This window comes from Felis catus, chromosome C2 (genome assembly GCF_018350175.1).
Source record: "Felis catus isolate Fca126 chromosome C2, F.catus_Fca126_mat1.0, whole genome shotgun sequence".
Classification (NCBI taxonomy): Eukaryota; Metazoa; Chordata; class Mammalia; order Carnivora; family Felidae; genus Felis; species Felis catus.
This window is the reverse complement of record NC_058376.1, coordinates 11,309,387-11,328,503: the sequence shown is the minus strand read 5'-3', so window position 1 is coordinate 11,328,503 and position 19,117 is coordinate 11,309,387. Positions and strand designations below refer to the sequence as shown.

The 19,117-nt window shown below is 42.3% G+C and overlaps 2 pseudogenes; one reads left to right on the top strand and one right to left on the bottom strand.

Annotated features, from left to right (window-relative positions):
- Positions 1-2,749: 2,749 nt before the first annotated feature.
- Positions 2,750-4,795, bottom strand: LOC101089034 (annotated as a pseudogene).
- Positions 4,796-9,539: 4,744 nt separating this feature from the next.
- On the top strand, positions 9,540-9,966 carry LOC101088774 (annotated as a pseudogene).
- The last annotated feature ends 9,151 nt before the right edge of the window (positions 9,967-19,117 follow it).

Genomic DNA, 19,117 nt, shown 5'->3' with positions numbered 1-19,117 from the left:
TATCGAGTATTGCAGAAAGCATTCAAATAACCCTAATCTTACAGCTGCAATCTGCCATGTGTATGTATGGGTGTGAGTCTGTATGGGGTATGTCTACTCAAATCAAGTGATAAGAAGTTGAAAGAAGATGCAATTAAAATAGGTTGAAGGAGAAACTTGAAAGCCACCCAGAAAACACAGAAGACCGTGTTATGAAATTAGATTCTGGGTTAAAGGTGTGGGCACTGAGCTTCCTTTTGACAGGACAAAGTCAAACTCCAGTATCCCAACTGGTATATACACCTTCTCAGGTAGAGTCATTCTGGACGTACCAAGCACCCACATCCAGGTCCTGCCTTCACTTCTCTACCAAGAACTTGAATCCGTAACTACTTCAAAATCCTGAATCTTCCACTACTAGATTCAGATGGCCTACGGCAGCAAATCTTCTTCTCTTGGTTGGGTAAGTGAATTTGTAACCTGAAGAAAATGCACAGCTCAGTATAGATGGTGAGCTGAACTAGAACCAAAGTATTGCTACATTTTCTGTTTTAACATCTTGGAATTTGGAATGCATTCTGCAAACTGTGGCATCAATTATAAATGGTGATATTATTACAAATCGAAGACATCTTAGATCCCATGAAATATGGCGTCCCTTTCGTGGTAACAGCAGAAACAAGTGTTTAATCATCATTATAATCTATGTGTTACTTAAAGAACTTGAAACATTGAAGAAAATCTAACACATGAGAAAACTGAGCTTTTGGACTTGCAATTTGAATTTGAAACGTTTAAGAAATTATAACTAATTGAGTTTATAGGAAGTCTTTGAATGTTGTATTATTGGGGAACAATCTAACCCCAAAGTACAATTGCTCAGAGATGATAGAAGTTTGTTCACTCTCATGTAACAGTCAAGTAGTAAGGGGTCCAAAGCTGTAAGCCAGGCAGCTTTGCTGTGTGAGGTCTGGGGAATGGATTCCTTTTCTCCTTTGGCTCTGCCATTGCCTGTGTTATCTTCATCAGCATGGTTGATGTTTGCTCACCACCACATCCCAGGGAAGTGGGAAAGAGGTGGGTCCACAGCAAGTGTCTTAAGGGAGATGATCTAGTTGTAGCATATATCATATCTACTTGCATCCCATTGGTCCAAACTTAGTCACATCGCTACGGCTGTCTGCAAAATGTAGTCTATTGTTGGGTGGACATATGTCCAGCTAAAGCTCAGAGGTTTTAACTAAAGGCAAAGAGGGGAGCACTTGATAGTCATCCACCGTGAATCTTAAGAAACTCCATTTACTAGGTTTATGAAATTTTAATAATTACTTAAAGGCCTAGAAAAATTGTGCTTGTTAGTTTTATAAGTTTGCCACATCAGATGCTTGAAGTGTTTTAGAAAACCTTATATTTTAATTTTAAATGCACTTAAAATGTTTCAGAGAATTAGATCATAAGCTTATAAATAGGGTTATTTAGGACAACTTACTACTTAAATTTAGTTAATTCAACATTAATCAGAGAAAAAATGAAAGTGATTACTATTATTTCTATATAAAAATTACTAGACATAAATAAGGGTAGGAGTTGTGAATTAAACATAAAGCCTTTGGAAGAACCTAGGTTTTAAAATGTTACAACTTTTCTGATTGGCCTCTTTTACTTAGTAATATGCATTCAAATTTCTTTCATGTCTTTTCATGCCTTGATAGCTCATTTCTTTTCATTGCTGAATAATATTCCAGTCTTTGGATATACTATACTTTCCTTATCCACTCACCTGCTGAAGAACATCTTGGTTGTGTCCAAGGTTTGGCCATTATGAGTAAAACTGCTACGAACATCCACATGCAGGTATATGTGTGTGGACATAAGTCTTTAACTCCTTTGGGCAAATACCAAAGAGCATGATTGCTGGATCATACAGTACGAGTATGTTGAGTTGTGTAAGAAATTGCCAAACTGTCCTTCAAAATGACTGTACCATTTTGCATTCCTATAGCACTAAATGAGAGTTCCGGTTGTTCTAAATCCTCACCAGCATTGTGTGCTGTCAGTGTTCTGGATTTTGACCATTCTAATAAATGTGTAGCATTACCTCATTGTTGTTTCAATTTGCATTTCCCTGATGATGTATGATGTGGAAAATCTTTTCATATGCTTATTTGCCATGTGTATATCTTCTTTGGTGAGCTATCTGTTAAAATCTTTACCCCCCCCTTTTTTTTGGTATCACCCAGTTTACCCAATATTGATAGAATACAAATTATATGAGACACACTGATTTTAGTATTACAGAATTTAACCTTTTTATAAGCTATCTTATACTGTTACTCTTTGCTTATCTGTTCTAAGCTATGATATGTTGCACCAACAGATCCCCTTTCCCCATAGCTTTTTACTATGTTCTTAAATAGATGACTTCTCTCCCTCAGACAAGGTGAAAAAAGTTCCCATCCAGAAAAAAAATGTTAACCCAAATTCTGAGTTTTGACATAAGATAACACCAGAAATAGGTTATGGGCAACTCATAATCTTTTACCTGAATAGTACTACATGAAGTTACAGTGTTGACCAAAAGAAGACACAGTTTTCTCATTAAACCTTTGGTTTAATGGGTCTTGAAATTCAGTGACAGATTTTTGATCAAGTTGTTTCCATTAAAAAGTACTCATTAAAAAAAAAAACTAATAACAGAAAACTGCCACATTTACACACAAAACAAATGGTCCGCAGAACATTTTCCTTTCCTTCTGAAGGTTTTACGATGCATTGTTATCATTAACCAGTCTTTTACTATTAAAATTAAATGGCTAATTGACATAAAGGGTTCTGAGACCATTCTTTCACCACTGATTAAGACTGGGGTGGCAGGTATTGAGAATAATATTCATTCAGGCCTCTGAGCTTTCTGGGCAGACGTGGTGACCTTGCCAGTTCCAGCTGCCTTCTTGTCCACTGCTTTGATGACACCCACAGCACCCGTCTGTCTCCTGTCAGGAACAGCAAAATGGCCCCAAAGAGGCTAACCAGAGAAGCTCCCAACACACTAGGCTTGCCAGCAACCATATCAACGATGCCAGCATCACCAGATTTCAAGGACATGGAGCCATCTTCCAGCCTTTTTCCAGAACAACGATCAATCTTCTCCTTCAGCACAGCAAACTTGTAGGCAACGTGAGCCGTGTGACCATCCAGCACAGGTGCGTATCCAGAAATGATTTGGCCTGGATGGTTCAGGATAATCACCTGAGCTGTGAAGACAGCTGCTTCCATTGGTGGGTCATTTTTACTGACTCCAGCCACATTGCCGTGACAAACATCTCTGGCAGATACGTTCTGGGCGTTGAAACCCACAATGTTCCCAGGAAGAGCCTCACTCAAAGCTTCGTGGTACATTTCAACAGGCTTTACTTCAGTTGTAACATTGACTGGATCCAAGGTGACCACCATGCTGGGTTTAAGAGCACCAGTTTCCACTTGGCCCACATGGACAGTACCAATACCACCAATTTTGTATATATCCTAGAGAGGCAGATGCAAGGGCTTGTCAGATGAATTGATGGCAGAATGCAATCCAGAACTTCAAAGCAGTGTGGTTCCACTGGCAGTGTCATCTTTACAGGTGACTTACCATCCCTTGAACCAAGGCATGTTAGCACATGACTCCAGCACATTGTCACCATTCCAACCAGAAGCTGACACAAATGCTACTGTGTTGGGTTTGTAGCCAATTAAAAAAAAAAATTTTTTTTAACATCTATTTATTTTTGAGAGACAGAGCATGGGTCGGGGAAGGACAGAGAGAGAGAAGGAGACACAGAATCTGAAGCAGGCTGCAGGCTCTGAGCAAGCTGTCAGCACAGAGCCCGATGCGGGGCTTGAACCCACAAACTGTGAGATCGTGACCTGAGCGGAAGTCGGACGCTCAACCGACTGAGCCGCCCGGGCGCCCCCGCCAGTTATATTAATGTAGGTGCTGACTTCCTTAATGATTTCCTCGTATCTCTTCTGGCTACAGGGTGGTTCAGCGGAATCCACTTCGCTAACATCAACAATTAGTTGTTTCCCACCTATGTGTAAGCCAGAAGGGCATACTCACGGGTTTGCCCTTTCTTGGAGACACCTGCTTCAAATTCACCAACACCAGCAGCAACAATCAGGACAGCACAGTCAGCCTGAGACGTGCCTATAATCACATTTTTTATACATGTATTTTATAAAGTCTCTGTGTGCTGAGACACCAGTGATGCACACATAATACTTGCTGGTCTCGAATTTCCACAGGGAGCTATGAACGGTGATACCACGTTCATGTTGAGCTTTCAGTTTCTCCAAGACCCAGGCATACATGAAGGAGCCCTTTCCCATCTCAGCAGGCTCCATCTCAAACTTTTCGAGAGTTCTTTTGTCAGTCCCACCACATTTGTAGCTCAGATGACTGGCAGTGGCAGCCTTAAATCCATGTGTCCAATGACAATGACGTTGATATGAGTCTTTTCCTTTCCCACTTTGGTTCAGGTTTAGTGGTGGTTTTCACGACACCTGTGTTCTTGCGAAAAAGATTTTGGCCTATTTTTAAATCAGGTTGTTCTTTCTTTCATGGATTGTGCTTTTCGGGTTGTAACTACAAAGGCTACATCCTGTATTATTCCACTTATATTACATTCTGGAAAAGGCAAAATCATGAAGGTAGTTAAAAGACCAATGATTGCCAGAAGTTAGCGAGGACAGAAGGATGAATAAGTAGAGAACAAAAGATGTTTAGGGAAGTGAAAATACTCTGTACGATACTGTAACAGGTAATACCTGTCATTATACATTTGTCCAAACCCACAGGATATACAACCCCAGGAGTGAACTATATCCATGAAAACTACGGACTTGGGGTGATGATGTGTCAATGTGGGTTCATCAACGGTAACAAACGTACTACTCTGGTGTGGGACTTTGATAATGGGGGAGGCCATGCAAATGTGGGGGTAGGAGGGTTTATGGGCAACCTCACTACCTTCTGCTTAATTTTGCTGTGAACCTGAAACTACTCTAAAAAATAAAGTATTTTAAAAAATAATACAACTTTGACAACTTGAGTGATGGTTAAAACAAGTAACTAGAGGTGACCCTCCGTACATCAAAGCCTTCTTCAGGTATTAAATATCTCGAGTGATACGCTTAAGAGCTTTTGGATGGGTTTCGGTTACAACCAAAACAGTCTTGAGGCAGACATAGTTTCTTCCCCAGCCGCATTGCATCAGGCTGCTAACTTGAGTGTCCCCGACCTCATAGCTACATTTTTAAACTTCATTTCGCTCATGACAATCCTCCACGTATGAATGGGTGGAGGATATGCCTGTTGAGATGCCTGTCTAGACTTCCCTTCGCTGGAAACTATTTTTCCCTGCCTGTAACCCTCTAAACCTACAGGGCTCAGAGGTAGCTGCTGGCTGTCATAAAGATAAGATTTGACCTATTCTTTTTTAAAAAAATTTAAAAAAATATTTATTTTAGAGAGAGCAGGGGAGAGGGGCAGAGAGAGAGAGAGAGAGAGAGAGAGAGAGAGAATTACAAGCAGGTTCCATTCTCAGTGCAGGGCCCCAGGCAGGGCTTGATCCCACAACCCAGGCATCATGACCTGAGCCTAATTCAAGAGCCAGACGCCTAACTCACTGAGCTACTTAGGAGCCTCTTGGCCTCCTCTTTAGACCTGGCCGATTGGCCCAAGGTGGACCACTAACCCAACCAAGGCTAATAAACATGGCAATTGAAGGAGAGCCTCAGATATCTCTGGGTGGGTTGAGGGATTACATGTAGACCAAGATGCTAGGAATAGCCATTGTCTACTGTGCAGACTGGAGAGTGGAGAAAAAGGGTCTTTTAAGACAAAGAAGAATAAAGCTTCTGGGCAGAAGGACAGAAATAAAAGATGGAGAGCATTTTAATTATAGTCTGTTCCAGAGGCCCAGTCAGCTGCACATTGCCTTGAGTACTGTGATACATCTGGTGCGCTTATAATAATTCATCCCTCCCTTCTAAACAAACTACAGTTTGTATTACTTGTAAGCAAAAGAATACTATCTAATATGTGTGAACACATATTAAACTCATTGTGTGAAGCAAATTTGTGGGTTTTGTTTTCAAAAGAAATAGCTGTTTGATTGTCTCAGTTGGAGGAACTTTACAGTGTAGACCTGACCTTTGGGTTATAAGTACACGGACTAGTCCAAGGCATGTGTGCTGGTAAATCCATGAATCCAATTTACCTAAAGCTCAATTCTCAGCATAACTCTAGCCTGATAGCCACTTGCAAAATACCCAACATTGAATATAAGAAAGTTACAGCCAATAAGCTACTTGTGACTTGTGTAGCATCTCCTTATACTTGGGAGTGTTTTATTGGAAGATATCTAAATTGCATTGTATGGTCTATGGTAGAAACTGCTAGTTTACCATCCTCTTTCAGCTAAACCTACATTTCCCAGCCCTTCTTAGAAGGCAAGGCAGGGGCGCCTGGGTGGCTCAGTTGGTTGGGCGGCCGACTTCGGCTCAGGTCATGATCTCACGGTCCATGAGTTTGAGCCCTGCGGCGGGCTCTGTGCTGACAGCTCAGAGCCTGGAGCCCGTTTCAGACTCTGTGTCTCCCTCTCTCTGACCCTCCCCTGTTCATGCTCTGTCTCTCCCTGTCTCAAAAATAAATAAAATGTTTAAAAAAAATTTTTTTTTAAAAAAGAAGGCAAGGCAAAGGTCTAGGATTAAGTTCCGACTCATGGAAGATAAGTAGAGGGGATGGCTTCTGGAACATTCCTTAAAAGGAATGCCACAAGACTTTTCTTCTCCCTTTCTTTCCTGTTTCTGGAATGTGAACATGGTGCTAGATGCAGGAATGGCCATGCTAGACCGCAAGATGAAGCCATGTGTTATAAATGAATATAAATGGGTATAAATGGATAGTAACAAGCTGGAAAAAGCCTGGAAAAAGATCCCCAGCCCTACTTAAATTTACATCTTTCCATGTCATAAACCATCTTATTTAAGTCAATGTTACTTTGATATTTATTTCAGTAGTTGAACCAAACCCCAACTATAACATAGCCTTTGCATGGAAAACCAAAAACGAATGACCGTTTCCTACAAGAGGAATTGTAGCCATCATTCAACAAATGTTTATCAAGTCACCAAGGTCTGAATGTGAACAGCTGAGCACCCTTGGAAAAACTGTTCAGGCTGGTGAAGCAATCCAGCCCATGTGAGTTGATGCGTGCCCAATGGAACACAGGGCATACAGCCCAGGGAAAGAAAGGTTCAGGATAGGCCAGAGAGCTGTCTTCGGACATAAGAAGAATTCATGTGAAAGAGGGGACAGACTTGTTCTGTATGGACCTAAGGGGGTGAACTAAGGCCAACAGGTTTACGCAGGGCCTGAAGTGCTAAGATGTAAAGAGTTCTACGTTGACCCAGTGGTTGGCTTCAAGTAACATAAACAGACTCTACAGTCTTAGGCAAAAATGAAATTTATAGGAATAATATTTGGGGGAATCTCAGAATTGACCAGAGACTAGAGAACTGGTTAGGAGCCAAGAGTACTTTGGAGTGCTGGTTAGCAAGAAGTATAACCACGGCCATTGAGAAGGAAGGGTCTGGTGAGCATGACGAGTGACCTCTAACTGTTCCTCATGTCACTGAGTCATTTACTCAGGACTCGAAATCATGAGAGAGAGTCTGATGGTTGTACATGGATCACTTTCCATTTGCTGGCTGAACTTGGTGGAATAGGGGAAAATCTGTCCCTGTTGACCCTGGCATGCAAGTTAGGCACCACCTCCAAGAGGAACCCAGATATGATCGAACAAATATCCAGTGCTACCTCTTGGACGCTTTCAAAGCCGATGAATCTGTGACCAGTGTCTCAGGATTGGGAGGGACTAGACCATTCAGACAAGTTATCTCCTTTCCACCTTCCTCATATATGCTCATACGCTCTTTGCTGAATGATTCTGACAACGAAAAGCTCTCTTCCTTCTTGTTGTTAAGATGAAATATAGGCTGAGAGTTTAGACTCTCTACCTGGCACTCAAGACCCTCCAACTCTGGTCTCACTTTTGTAGAGCTAAGTCCTGTGAGTCTTCTACAGACACCTTTCCTCCTGTCAGACTTATTCGCTCAATGTCACCATTTTCTGACCCCACCAAAGCATCTTGTGTTTATTCTCTTTTCTCCTCCCATCTATCCAAATGTTATCCATTCTTCACATTCCAGCTCAAATCCCACATCCTACATGAAACATTCCCAAACCATCCCAGCCCGAAGTCATGCGTCTTTGGAAATTTTTGCCTCGACTCTTCATTAGGCAGTTAATCACTCCCCTTTTATTTTATTTTATTTTTTTTTCAACGTTTATTTATTTTTGGGACAGAGAGAGACGGAGCATGAACGGGGGAGGGGCAGAGAGAGAGGGAGACACAGAATCGGAAACAGGCTCCAGGCTCTGAGCCATCAGCCCAGAGCCCGATGCGGGGCTCGAACTCCCCGACCGCGAGATCGTGACCTGGCTGAAGTCGGACGCCCAACCGACTGCGCCACCCAGGCGCCCCTATCACTCCCCTTTTAGATGTTTTCTATTTCTTAGAATTGACACTTAAACCCCGTTAGACAATTTAGTTTTAAACATACTTACAGCTTCTTTCTCTGCGTAGATTACAATTTCTTAAAGACATGGAGTGTTTCTTACCCTTCTTTGCATGTCCTGTAAAACTTAAAATGGACCTATTTTTTTTTTCTTAATTGATGGGAATACCAGAGGTGAGTGTGGTCTTCACCTCTTATTCAGGAATTTGGGGAAGGGGAAGCAGGGTAAGAAGAGAGTAGAGATATATCAGAACAATGACCTAGAATGGCTTTCCTGAGTATAATAATGATGTGAATGATTTAGATTTTTGTAGCTTTTTTGAGGTTTAATTGATACCTTTAATTAATAAATCACACATATTTGAAGTCTATAATTTGGTAAGTTTTGCCCTAGGTATACATGCACGATAATATTGTTCTAATCAAGATAATAAAAATATCCATCATCCCTAAACATTTCCTCATTCACCTTTATAATCCCTCTTCTTCACTTCTGCCTCAAGCAGCCACTGATTTGTTTTGTGCCACTGTAGTTTGAATTTTCTAGAATGTTATATAAAAGGAATCACTTGGTATGGGTTCTTTTGCGGGGGAGGGGTCTGGCGTCTTTCATTTGGCCTAACTGAGGTTCGTCCGGGTTGCTGAACGTGTGACTAGCTCTCTTCTTTTTACTGCTGAGTTGTATGAAAAGATGGCTACGTTCAGGCTAGTCGAGCAAAGGTTGGCATGAACCCCAGCGTGCCAAGGAGGGTTGTGAGCAGAGCATAGGGCTCAAGCTCAAATGTCATGAACCAGATGATACTGTCAAGGAAGACTTAATTTTCAGGATCATAACCAGAAAACTTAACCACCTCCCAGAAGCAGAAAGGAATCTATTTGAACATGGATCAGTATGTAGTGCACTTAATGCTGCTGTCTGTGGTCTAATAGCAAATAGTCTTTTTTGACGCATCTTAAACGTGACACAGGCTCGTACAGCTGCTGGCTTACCAATGGCAGTGATCCCATTTTTGACTGCGCATGCACCTTACAAAGGTTTTGTAAATCTGCCTTTGAATACAGGTGATTTGAATTGTGAAACCTGTACCATAACACAGGGTGGACTGGTTGGTCTTGTTTTTGGTGGTCTATACCCTGTTTTCTTGGCTATACCTGTGAATGGTGGCCAGTTATGAGTCAGCCTTGCTACCAGAAAAAGGAAACATCTTAACTTGCTGGACTAGAATTTCTCAGCCTGCCTTTAGAAAGATGTTATTTCCCATTTTGCTCCAGACCGTGTTTGCAGCGTACCTTGGATCTAGACAATATAAATTAGTTATAAAGGCTCTTCAGGTACCTGAACCTGGCCTAGAAATTCAGTGATTGTTAAACAACTTTTTACACAAAAATAAAATTGTAATGTATGGATAAATGTCTAATGTATGAATAGAAAAAAAAAGAAATGAGGATGATAACAGTACTCGCCCATGGAAGTTTATATATATATATATGCCAACTTATATAAAAGTTGGCTTTTATATAATTTCCCACATTAACTAATCATAATTAGTTAGGTATTACTTAATCCACTTAACGGATAAAGAACCTAAGACATAAAGAGATGAAAATGATTTGGCCAGGGGGTGCCTGGGTAGCTCAGTAGGTTAAGCACCCAACTCTTGATTTCAGCTCAGATCACGCTCCCAGGGTTTGTGGGGTTCGAGCCCTGCCTGCATCAGACTCCACATAGACAGTGCTGAGTCTGTTTGGGATTCTCTCTCTGCCCCTCCCCCACTTGTGAGCGTGTGAGCATGCTCTCTTTCTCTCAAAATAAGTAAACTTAAAAAAAGAGTTTAAAAAAGAAAATAACTTGGCCAGTGCCCTGTAAAGATAAAGGTTACACTTAGGTCTTCTGACTCTCAACCCATGGAAGCTCCAGTCTTTTTATAATGTAAACTCAGAAGGCAGATCCTATCACTTCCGCTGTATACAATTCCTTAGGGTTTTCAAATGTGGATCACAGTCAAGGACAGGGAATTATATAAAGTGTAATACCAGTAGGCAGAGATCATAGGAGACCATCCTAAAGGCCACTTACCATAGGCCCCTTCTCTTTGCCACGTGGCAGTGACACAGTCTGGTAGGTTGGGGTTGTGATCAGAAGCTTCTGAAATATGGAATGAGGTGCCAAAGAGAGTGTTCCCAAGCCAATGACCTAATGGGAGACTTTGCCCTTCCCTCATGGAGAGAAAGTGAGATCTTAGTTCCTTTGTCCGTCATTGCACACCGGCAGCACCTTTTAAGTAGAAAGCACAGTCTGTGGGTAGGCCCACGGAAAGAAGGGAGGTGGGGTGCCTGGGTGGCTGTCTTAAGCTTTTGACTCTTGGTTTGTGAGTTCAAGCCCTGCATCATCGGGCTCTGTGCTGACAGTGCGGAGCCTGCTTGGGATTTCTCTCTCCCTCTCTCTCTGCGCCCCCCTGCTCATGCTTGCTCTCTCTGTCTCTCTCAAGGAGGGTAGGAAGGAAGAAAGAGAGAAAGAAAGAAAGAAAGAAAGAAAGAAAGAAAGAAAGAAAGAAAGAAAGAAAGAACGAACGTACTAGAGTTGGGCCAAGCAGTTTTCTTCTGCCTTCAAGATGATGCCAGAAACATGTTCATATGGAGTAGGCATCTCATTTATTTATTATTTATTTATTTATATTCACTTATTCTCCAACATTTACTCAGCATCTATCACATATCAGTCCCTCTGGTTGGCACTGCGGGCACAAGAGTTTCTTTTTTGAGAATTTATGTATTAATTGTTAAGGCCACAGGGTAATGAAGAGACAGACACACTGTTAGATCGGGCTCTCTAAGAAGCAGACACCAAGACGGGATTAGACAGGTAAGAGATTTCTTGGAGGAAATGCCTGTGAAGGACAAAGGGAGGGAAGCAGAGAAGGCTGGGGGAAGACATTGCAGATCTGACATCTGTGCAGGAAAGGGGGAAGGCCAGAGGGGAGAGGACCGTCGTACGATTCCAAGAAGGGTTTGTTCAGGTCACTGCGAAGTCTTTGAGCCCAAGTCACCTATCAGAGGAGTACTGTGTATAAGAGAAATGAACCTGGGAGCAGCCGGAGGGACATGTGGCCTCAGAACTAATAGAGCAATGGATCCAGAGGGACAGCAGCTGGGGATCTCAGCAGTATCTTTTCGCTTCTGTCCTGTGCATGCTGTAACACGGTGTGGTTCACGTGATGATGGAGTAAGCATAGGTGCTAAAAAGAGCACAGATGAGGTGCACCTGATCCAGACTTTCAAGTTTAAAGTAGCATTCCACTCTGCACATGTACCTATATGCACCCGTCTATGCGGACAAGATGTTCCCAGTGTTATTATTGGTTAAAGCCACCCACGAAGGAAACAACCATGTCTGCCATCCCAACGGATACACAGCGGTTTAGCCGGACAATAGAGTAGCTTCAGCGATGAAAATAAATGAGCCACAACTACACTCCGTAACTTGGGGAAGGGCCTGGAGTGTGTTCCAGGCAGAAGACAAAGGACAGAAGGGGAAGTGTGCACAGGGCTCAGGGGTTGCAAACACCAAGGAGTGACACTGAGGAGCGGCGAGAGGGATGGAGGTAGGCGTGTGTAGGGGAGGGTGGGGGGGTGGGGGGGCTACTGCAGAAGGAAGGGCCTTGTAACCAACTCCCTGTTGAGAGTTTGGACTTTACCTTCAGTGCAAAGGAAAAGCCAGTGAAGTATTTAAGCTGCGGAGAAACTGGATCAGATGTACGTTTTCAGAAAGATCCTACGGCCTCAGTGTGGGGATACACCTCACAGTACCCAGATGGGTGGCAGTGAGGTGGGCAAAGAAAGGGTTCCTGGTTCTAGAGTGTTGCCTGTGGCACTTGTCCAGGGCTTGCAGCTGTTGGCTTCCAGCTGGAGTCGAATTTAATAGCACCGATTCCCAGGCCTGAAGGTGATCTTCCTGTCAGACCAAGGGCCCTCCTTTCTGCATGTAGGGCCTTTGCCGTTTCTTAATCACTGAATCATTAACAATAGGAGGAGATTCTCCTATCTGGCTGCTCTCTAATGTCAACCAGGCATATTATGGATTGAAGATAAAGTGTCATCCTTGGTCCCAAAGGCCCTCTCGTTTAGATGCTGAACATTTTGGGGGCAGAGGAAGAAAGAAAAACAAAAAAAGAATTTGTAAATAACTGATCACTGCAAAAGCTAACCCCTTAGGAATTCCCTTTCAGGAATCATTTAATGATAGCACTATATGTAATGATTCTTTAATTACTAAAATGACTTGTTCCATTTGCAATATTATAGAGGAGCCCTGGGTTAACATGGTTGTTTAATATTTTCTTAGTAATTATGTATTTAGTATTAAGTTGTGGACTTCTTTATTCAAGTTGGGAGCTAAATTCCCAAGACATTTCCTGCGTATTCTCTTCAGGTCTTGGTAACCCTAGGCTGAAAGTTCAAGATGATTTATTGTAGGAGGTATCATCGGATAGCTCCCAATTACCTTGTAATTTTAATTGCGTGTAGGATTTTTTTTTCCTTTTGGCAGCATAGGTAGCTGCTGTTATTGTTGCCATTAAGTTTTTTTTTTTTTTTTAATATGGGCAATTTGAAAAAAAAAATAGAGATTATCTATTACTAAAATATTACATCCTGACTTGGTAGGCTCTAAAGTATAAAATCTTCCTGAGAGCTGCTTTTGAGGGGTTTGACTTCCTCCCAGACAATGTCTCCATTGCAAAAGATCATTTCCTTCCCGAATATGTTGTCTTTTGGAATCCCCTCTGCCTCCCACATGCTCATACCCGCCTGTCATCTGCCTTAGTAAAAGGAAAGTCCAAAGAAGTTCGGATCAGATCAAGGACACAATTCTGTTTTGACCCTGAGTCAATGGGAGGGCTGCGTTAATAACTCTTGGGTATAATTTAATGCCGATGGGCTTTGCTCCTTTTATCAAATCTGTGCAAGCCTTTCTTCTTATAATTAGGGCATTCTCCCCCACACGAATCAACAGAACCCTAGCAACACAGACAAGATGATCCTCACAGAGGGCTGGACTTTGAGATGATACTTGTATATTGATCTTCTCACCAGGAAGTGTTGACTAGCGGTGTCATAACACCCAATTTTCAACATTCCTTGGGTGGCCAGATCATTCAGGTGGTGGATCCTCACAGGCTTTAGGACTATCGCTTTGGGTTAAAGGCCTGAATAGGGAGACTATTTAGAGCAATGAAAGATACCCTGTCAATTTTTCAGAAGATTATAATCTCGCTGTGAAGATTTATGAAGCTAAGACACCCTGAGAAAAAAATGCTAATACGTTGAATTGTAACAGAAGTTTCATGAATTAAGAGCTGAGGAAATACCACATGTAGGCGGGACCAGAACCAAGGAAAGTCAGTCCAGAATGTCTATTGAAGAGAAACCTGGGATCCATTGTTGCCTCACCAGCTACCCGGCAAATATCCAATCGGTCACCAACTCCTACAGATTCTATCCCCTCACACCCCTTCCCTCAACTTCTGCCAGCCCCCAACCCCTCTTCGGCCTGTGCCACGCCCTCTGAGCTTGACACAGCCCCTGCACTTGCCCCCTTTGAATCCGTTAGGGTCTGATTACCTTCTGCCTGTTCATGCCCAGCCTTAAAACTGCTCTTTGCTGAGCAGGCCTGGCTTGCACATGTCTTGGGCCTCACCCTGAGCGACGGCCCCCTAGTTTATTTTGCTGGGTGCTCCCGCTCGCTTTATACAGCGCCTCCCCTGGGGAAGCCTCGTCCCCTGAAGACCCCTTCAGATGCTTCCTCGTCCCCCTGCACGTCTTCAGCTCACAGCCTTTGTTCCTTTTACTGAATCTAAACTCCTTCCAGGTGAGTTCCGGATTTTGCACTTGCGGAGCAAGAACATAGAGCTGTTTCACACCTCCGACATCATTGACATTTAACATTAACGTCCCCCGATGTCGGCTGTTGAAGACATTGTAACAACGTCAGAAGAAAAACTAAGCTCTTCCCTAAGTGAAGATGCAGCAAGGATTTTGTTTTTTTAAAGTTCAAAAATATAGTATTTTTTCCTTAAAAAGATCTCACTTTTTTTTTTTTTTTTTTTTTTTTTTTGCAGGGGAGGGGAGGCAGAGGAGAAAGTGAGGAAACATTCCATTGAGGCAAACTTTGCTTCACTTTTTTTTTCTTATAAAGTGGAGCCCAAATCTGAGCCATCTCCCCCACCTAAAAACTTTCTTGATCAAAATTAGAAAAATGATTAGGAAATTAGTGGATCAAAGGAGCTCCAAAAATGCCTGACCTAATAACATATGTACGTTGCGCAAAGTGTTTCACGCCGGAGGGCACTCTGCCAATGTCATGTGGGAGATGACCCTATAACGGTCTACAAGGGTGGGTGACGGTGTGTGCAAGGGGGTTTGGAACTACCAGAGTTCAGGAGCGCCTGGGTGGCTCAGTCTGTTGGGCGACCACTTGGGCTCAGGTCATGATCTTGTGCCTTGTGGGTTCGAACCCCGCATGGGGCTCTGTGCTGACAGCTCAGAACCTGGAGCCTGCTTTGGATCCTGTGTCTCCCTCTCTCTGCTCCTCCCCCTCCTTGCTTGCTTTCTGTCTCTCAAAAATAAACATTTGTTTCTTTTTAAAGAAACGCCAGTGAGTTCACTAGTAAGACATTAAACACAAAATAAGTTTGAAATGTGACTTGGGTCTGGGCCATCAGCTGAGGAACAAAGATAGACGCTGAGCCGTCAGGCAGAGAAATGGCGGCATCCTTTCCTCAGGGAGAAGATGATAGGCTGAGGAGAGTGATGACTGACAGCTTAAAATATGACTTGGCTGGACTGTGGGATTATTTTCTCCATTAATTGAACACATGCACATTTCTTCACTTTTTGAGAGTTGTCTTTAGGTGAAGGAGGCCTGTCTTTGACATATCTTTGAGAATTAACGACCTTGTGTGAGCTCAAGGTAAAGCCTTATTATACAGTAATATAGAATAAGAAGGTAAAAAAAATGATTAAACTGCCCCAGGGCATATGCTGAAGCTACTTTGTAGAAATAGGGTTGGATTTCAACTTCTGTCCTTATTTCTTCTTTTCTATTGTCTCTCATAAAGCCTTACTTGAAGATGAATCAAGATGTCTGGTTAACCAAATCTTAAATCCATACCATATAAAATGTTTGGGAGACGCTCTGCGGCGGAATAATTTTTTTCTTGTATAACTGAAGTTTTGGATTCTTTCACTAATTTCACTCACCTCATTGCCCCTTTCTCCCAGCTCCTGGCTATTAGAACCTCTGCTTCTCTGAGTTCGACTATTTCAGATGCCTCATGTAAGTGATACGTAGCATTTGCCTTTTTGTGTCCGGATTTGTCCTTCAGTTTCACCCGCGTTATCTCAAATGGCAAGATTTCCTTCTTTTTTAAGTCTGACTACTATTCCATTGTACCCCATTTTCTTTATCGGCTCACAGACATTTAGGTTACTTTGATGGCTCAGTTAATGCAAATAATGCTGCAATGAACATACGAGTACAGGTATCTCTTCAAGGTCTGATTTCAATTCCTTTATTTATTAAAAAAATTTTTTAGGGGCGCCTGGGTGGCGCAGTCGGTTAAGCGTCCGACTTCAGCCAGGTCACGATCTCGCGGTCCGGGAGTTCGAGCCCCGCGTCGGGCTCTGGGCTGATGGCTCAGAGCCTGGAGCCTGTTTCCGATTCTGGGTCTCCCTCTCTCTCTGCCCCTCCCCCGTTCATGCTCTGTCTCTCTCTGTCCCAAAAATAAATAAACGTTGAAAAAAAAAACTAAAAAAAAAAATTTTTAATGTTTATTTATTTGAGAGAGAGAGAGAGCGCAAATGGGGGGAGGGACTGAGAGAGAGGGAGACAGAATTTGAAGCAGGTTCCAGGCTCTGAGCTGTCAGCACAGAGCCCAACGCAGGGCTCGAATCCACGGACTGGACCGTGAGATCATGACCTGAGCCAAAGTTGGACATTCACCCGACTGAGCCACCCAGGCGGCTCTCAATTCCTTTATATATGAAACCAGAAGAGGGATTGCTGGATCATATGGGAGTTCTGTCTTTGATTTCTTGAGGAGTCTCCATACTGTTTTCCATAGTGGCTGCACCAATTTATATCCCCACCAACAACATAGAAGGGTTTCCTTTTTTCCACATCCTCGCCAACACCTGATAACTCCTGACACCATTCTAACAGGTGTGAGGTGATAGGTCATTGTAGTTTTGATCTGCATTTCCCAGATGATTAGTGATGTTGAGTACATTTTCACATACCTGGTGGTCCTCCTTTCTTTGCCCATTTTTAAACCAGGTAATTATTTTTGTTTGTTGCTGTTTTTGTTATTGACTTGTATGAGCTCCTTATATGTTTTGGATATTAACCCCTTATCAGACATATACTTTGCAAATATTTTCTCCCAATCTGTAGGTTGCCTTATCATTCTGTTGATTATTTCCTTCGCCGTGCAGAAGCTTTACAATATCATGTAGTCCCATTTGTCTCTTTTGCATGTGTTGCCCGTGCTCTTGGGGTCATGCAAAATATCATTACCAGGGCCAACATCAAGAAGTTTTTTTCAAGGAGTTTTATGGTTGCAGGTCTCATATTTAAGACTTTAGTCTATCTTGAGTTGATTTTGGAGTGTGGTGTAAGATAAGGGTCTGATTTCATTCTTTTGCATGTAGATATCCAATGTTCCCAAAGCCATATATTAAAAAGACTGTCTTGGGGCACCTGGATGGCTCAGTCAGTTAAGTGTCCGACTTCGGATTATAGCTCAGGTCATGATCTCACGGGTTCATGGGATCGAGCCTCGTGTTGGGCTCTGTGCTGACAGTGTGAGGCCTGCTTGGGATTCTCTCATTCTCTCTCTGCCTGTCCCCCTCTCATGCTCTCTGTCTCAAGATAAATAAACTTAAAAATAAAATAAAATAAAATAAAATAAAAAGACTGTCTTTTTTCCATTGTGTATTCTTAGGTCCTTGTCAAAATCAGATGACCATTGGTTGACCATATATGTGTGTTTATTTCTGGGTTCTCTATTCTGTTTGGTCTATATGTCTGTTTTTATGCCAGTACCCTACTGTTTTAATTACTATAGCTTTGTAACATAGTTTGAAATTAGGATGTATGATGCCTTCCACCTTTGTTCTTCCTGTTCAGATTTGCTTTCACTATTCTCTTGTGGTTCCATACGAATTTAAAATTTTTTCCCCATTTCTCTAAAAATTGTCATTGGGCTTTGCTAGGGATTGCACTAAATCTGTAAATCACTTTGGGTAGTCTGGGCTTTTTAACATTACTTCTTCTAATCCATGAACATGGATATCTTTTCATCTGTGACTGCTTCAATTTCTTTCATCAGTGTTTTATAGTTTTAGCGTACAGATTTTTTATCTTCTTGGTTAAGCTTATTCCTAAGTACCAGAGTAATTTTAATACATTAACTACTACAGTGATATTTTATAACTCTAAATGCTCCCTTACATACATAGTACAACACTCAAAGAATCTTTTGGTGAATTTAAATTTGTACTTATAACAGGAAGACACTAAATTTGCATCAGCTTTCCTTGGGATTTTATCATTTTATAATGAACCCATGAGCATTCTGGTGCTGTGCTTTAAAAAAGAAGAAGTTGAAGGGGGCAAATCAGGGCAGCTTGCCCTTCGTCTTCTTCTCAGAAGAAATGGAGTGAGCCTGTGGGCAGCCACCAGATCGGGAAGGCTGGGGGTGCTGTGTTGAGGCATTATGTAATCAGGCTAATTTCCTTATGCCAATTGACCCCCCTCACTCATCCCTGGGTATTAGCTAGGAAAAACTATGGAGCTTCCAAGAGGAAATACTGAAAGTTGAAGTCAACTGGTGGTAGTGCCCTGGCCTTTGGCTTGGCGTATTACTTTGGGGTCTGTGTTTTCTCATTCCCAAAATGGGATATGTGGCTGATAACAGGAGGGACACCTGAAGTAGGGACCATCTTGGAACACCTGTATCTCACTTCTAGAGGTTCAAAAATTCTTTGCTTTCTTCTGTAATTTATTTATAATATTCTTTTTTTCTTTTTCTTTTTTTTTTAATGTTTATTTATTTGTTTATTTTTGGGACAGAGAGAGACAGAGCATGAACGGGGGAGGGGCAGAGAGAGAGGGAGACACAGAATCAGAAGCAGGCTCCAGGCTCTGAGCCATCAGCCCAGAGCCTGACGCGGGGCTCGAACTCACGGACCGCGAGATCGTGACCTGGCTGAAGTCGGACGCTTAACCGACTGCGCCACCCAGGCGCCCCAATTCTTTTTTTTTTTTTTTTTTTAACCAAAAGTGAAATTAGTCAGCACTAACCAGGTAATTTGTATTAATGCCTGTGTAGTTTTTCTTTGGAAGAATACAGATTGTGGAGAAGCGCAAGAATAGAAAATGTTAAAACCCAAATATCACAGAGTAGGCGTGTTCAAATCATCTTTATCTTTGGTGGGAGCTGGGAGGTAAGCTACG